Source organism: Lolium rigidum, chromosome 6, assembly GCF_022539505.1.
Source record: "Lolium rigidum isolate FL_2022 chromosome 6, APGP_CSIRO_Lrig_0.1, whole genome shotgun sequence".
Lineage (NCBI taxonomy): Eukaryota > Viridiplantae > Streptophyta > Magnoliopsida > Poales > Poaceae > Lolium > Lolium rigidum.
Genome location: NC_061513.1, coordinates 151,661,913 through 151,666,534, shown reverse-complemented (window position 1 = coordinate 151,666,534; position 4,622 = coordinate 151,661,913). Strand labels below are relative to the sequence as shown.

At 41.3% G+C, this 4,622-nt stretch overlaps 1 long non-coding RNA gene across 1 annotated transcript; it reads left to right on the top strand.

The window, feature by feature from the left end:
- The first annotated feature begins 2,131 nt into the window (after positions 1-2,131).
- Positions 2,132-2,975, top strand: LOC124660400. Its single transcript, XR_006989873.1, has 3 exons — positions 2,132-2,502; positions 2,597-2,692; positions 2,781-2,975. It is a non-coding gene; the product is annotated as an uncharacterized LOC124660400 (long non-coding RNA).
- Positions 2,976-4,622: the final 1,647 nt, after the last annotated feature.

The following is a 4,622-nucleotide window of genomic DNA, read 5'->3' as shown; positions in this document are numbered from 1 at the left end:
ACCAGCTTTGCCGACAAGCCCTTCCTTCCGGTGGCCCGGTACCTTTTCTATCCGGTTCCGGTATCCCTCTTATGAGGATACCGGCTTAGCCTGTTCAGCCAAACGCCTATCTTAGACTCCGGCATGAACGTCTAACCGGTATCCTGATGGCTCAAACCATCCGGTTTGGCATGCCTTTGGCATACCGGGGGTCATCCCCCCAACATTACTAGGATTCCGGGAGCGATCACCTGTTCTGATCGGTGAGTGTGTAGCAAACTACATTATTCGTTTCTGTTGTCGTTCTTCTCTCAAGATAGTTCTGTTTGTCACAATCCAGATATCGCCCCAAAGATGGCGCACTTATTCATGTTCAGAAGGGGCCTTGCAAAGTACAGCTCTGTCCTTGGCTCAGCCAGCACAATAAAAAAGGTGGAATCCACCAAGTTCTTGAACAATGCAGTGGGTATGTGCCGCTTTGCTACTGATCTTTGATCATTGTGTGGAAGTTGTTATAGGGTATGTTTGGATGGGATTCAGATTTCAACCATGGACCATTTATTCAGATTCAGATTTTGTTAACTGAATTTTAAGAAGTAATTGTTCAACTTAGTGATCCTGTAGGCCAGCAAGGGAACACGTAAAAGGACTGATTATATATGTTTGATTATATATATTTTGAAACTATTGCATTAAATCACTTCTATTGGGGTTATGTATTCTGGAAAAGTTGGCTGCCAGAGTTTTTGCACTGCATGCCAATGGCTCTTTACCTGCTCTAGTTAATTATTCTTGCTAATTTTGGCCAACTCATAGGCAACTGAAAGCTTAACATTTTTTTTACTAGCCAAATATTTGGTAGGGCAAGCTTGGGATAGAATGAAACATCCGTTTATGCAAGCTTAGTTGACTAGAGTAGATGAACTCTATAAAAGAATCTTAGATATGAAATATGAGGTTGTTTCTGGAGTTTTATGTTGTACAATGCTATTTTAACATAGATTTGTAGTTGAAGATTTTTTTTGACCGGGTTTGTAGTTGAAGATTAATGTTGCTCTAATTAGGAAATAGGAACCAAGTGTTCTAGAGAGATGCAATTTTGTTCAGATTCTTCTAAGTGCTTACAGATAGTTAGAGTGGTGAATGACTATTGATTTTGTCAAAACTTGTGATTAGGTAATTTCGCCGAGAATGTGTTGAAGCGGGACCAAAAGGTGAATGGAATGGCTTCTGGTTTACAATCTCTGATGGTAAGTAGAATTAACTTGGTAGGATTTCAGCTTGCTTCCTGTAAGTCAGAAGTGTGTGGTTCCAAAGATTAATAGTAGTATCATCATCGTTACAGTCTACTCGCCCTGAACAATTGTTTTCAGCACCTTTTGTTTCCAGATTCCAAGTAGAATTAACTTGATAGGATTTCAGCTTGCTTCCTGTAAGTCAGAAGTGTGTGGTTCGAAAGATTAATAGTTGTATCATCGTTACAGTCTACTCGTCCTGAACAATTATTTTCAGCAACATATTAACTTGCTTTGTGTCAACATTGATACATGAACTTTTATAATCAACATCACTGTGTTGTTAAAGTTCTATAGAGATGATATATTAAACATTATTTACACCTTTTGTTTCCAGATTCCTGGGAATACATCAACAATAACGTTAGATACAGACAATCTTAGTGCATCAAAACGAAGTTTCAACCGAGGAATAAAAAAGGCGCAAGCATGGTGCTGTGCAAACGGTATTCATTATGATCTTTCCAATCACCTAGGGCCAGGCTCCCAGGTGTATACAACACCAGGGAAGGGCACATTTCATCTTACCTTTGAGATTAAAAAGCCTGAGCTCCCTGAGCCAAAACGGGGCCCAACTATCTTCATAAATGCCAGAGACCTTTATTTCAAGGGCTGGACAGGCAAGCACGGCATATTTGAAACTCAAGAATTTGGTCAGAAATATGATTACATAAAGGGCCAACCCTGTAAGATCCTGAAGACAGGAGAAAATTACAGACACCTTATTGGAGCCAAGTTACAGAATGTACGTATTGGCCCATTTCCTATGGTGGAGGCTGCTGAGGTGCTTGACAAATGTGAAGGCTTGATAACATCTGATCTTTTGACATCCATTGGAGTGTTTGGAGTTAACATATGCGAAGCCATACGATTACAAGATGTGCAGGACGAAGTGGAAGATGCATTTGAAGATTACCATATAGTCACACTTCATTCTCGACGGGAGAATCTGGAGCCTCAGATTAGAACGTATGGGCATTATTCAGAGCAGATGCTGAAATGCATAGACTGCATTGTCAGAGGAAAAGCTATTCCAGAAATAGTTATCCGTCGTGGTTTGGACTACAAGTCAGTAGAAGAACTATTGGCTAAGATTAGCGTTCCCAAGATTGACAGATACAGAGAAGGAATATTTGAACAAGAGCCTGAGGAAACCCCTGTTTGGTATCCTCCGTATCCAGATGTCCTGGGAGATGGTGATACTGGCTCCAATGAAGACTAGGAGGTGGTAAGACTACTATCTAAGCACTGAACACTAGTTTGTCTTAAAATACTTGGATTCAGTGTTAACCTGGTTTTTGTTTTTGTTTCCTTTTGAGCAGCTCAGAAGAGGGTGATACCTGGCAGCGCGAATGGTCGGTGTGAGTTTGATTTCTACATTTCAGTAGTAGTGGGCTGAGATCACTGGGTTATTGATGGTATGCTCTTTATCTTGTGTGAATAAACGTTGACTCCATGAAACATGAACAAGAAGTTGACGTTTTGTTATCACATAATTATCTGTAGGTGCAGTTGTTGCAGTTCTGAAAAGCGTTCAAGGGCTACATCAAGAACCGAACAGCAATGTTGCTGTAAAGTTAGGAGGATAGAAACTAATTCTGTCAAGTTCTTAATAATGCACAGAATGGTGCTGTCGCATTTTACATAACCTGGGCACGGTCTTGTGGGACCTGGAAGGCCAAGAGCACAGACCCAACACAGGATGACCTGATTTTTGGAGCGAAATCTCTTCTGTTCGTTTTCCATTCTGTTTCTCCCAGAGTTACGATGCAAAGTAGGTTCAGTTTACTACACTCTGTTGAGCTCATTTTTGTGGGTTTTGTGCCACTGAGTAAAACTGCCTGTGCAGGTGCGTAAATGCATCGTAAGTCTGCTCGCAAATTTATAATCAAGTGTTACTGAGTGACTTGATGCTGATAATGAGCAACTCTGCAGGTTCTACCTTGATTTGTGCCACTGAGTAACACTTGAATATAAACAGAACCTTGTAGGACTACCATTTCTGTTTTCTCTTTAATTTGCTGATAATGATCATGTTGGAGATAGGACTTAGTTGTAAATATGAATCTAGAGTTGCGAGTAGAATGTAAAATAGGAAATAGATATGTGAAGGGGAACAAGATGTAGAAGCCAGTAGAAGCTTCAGTTCCTCACTCTCTGTTAGCTCTTCATCTTCAAGAAACTGAACCAGCTATCATATCAGCTATGTCTAGAGATTATGAGAGTTGTTTGTGGATTAATTGCTAGCATCTCTTCATGGTATCAGAGCAGGACAATCCCACTGCGTCTCCCCTGCGATTTTGAGTGGAATCGGTCGCCCCGTGGTGCCGGAAGGCTCGTTCAGAGAGTTGTTGCTGTCAGCCTGTCACTTGCAGAAGCGGCTGTTGCCGCTGGTTTGTCCTGGTGGATTGGCCGAGTTGTTGCTCAGATTCTTCCCGATCTAGACACAGTAAGGAGGCGCTACCCAGTGGTGGTCTGAATCCCTGTCTTGCTCGGCCTCAAACAGTCCAAACCACTGCTTCGTTTCTTGTTAGTACAACTGGCTGAAAATACTGCGATTTGTTGTACCGATTGTTTGCCTCTTCTTCTATTGGTCCTTGGTGAAAGATTTGATCAGTGAAATACTTGCTAGTTGTCTTAGTGTTACCTGGCCGTTGTCCCTGCCCAGAAGTGTATTTGTTTCTTGCCTGCTCTACAAGTGTTTGACGAATTGTCTAGCAGCACCATGTCACCTCTGTTGAAGGCATACAAGAGTGTGATGGAATGTGAGCATTGTGGACTGACAGGGCATGTAAAAGCCTTCTGTTGGGATCTCCATAGGAAGCCAAAAGGGCACGGCTCAGAAAATGGCCATGACTTAGATAATGGCAAGAACAATGAACAAATTAATATTCAAGGTTTATTTGATATGGCACTTGAGAAAGGATTGATTCCAGTTCTGATGAGTTATGATGAATTTAAATTATGGAAACAATTGAAACATGCAGCTATTGAAATGAAGAAAATGGTACAATATTCAGAAGAGTTGAAATCTAAATTAAAGTCTGCAACTTCTGAACGGTTTGGAGAAGGTTCTCGTTCACTATGTGCAGGAAGTGAGAATTATTTATCAGCCCCCTGGATTATCAACTCAGGTGCTACAAATCACATGACAGGTTCATCAAGGACATTCTTATCATATGCACCTTGGTTGGGGAAGAATAGGGTCAGGATAGCTGATGGATCTTCAGCTCCTATCATGGGCTGTGGGACTGTTAGCTGTACTTCATCCCTATCTTTAAGTCCAGTTTTGCATGTCCCAAATTTCCCCATGAGTTTGTTATCTGTCAGTTCCATCACAAAATCTCT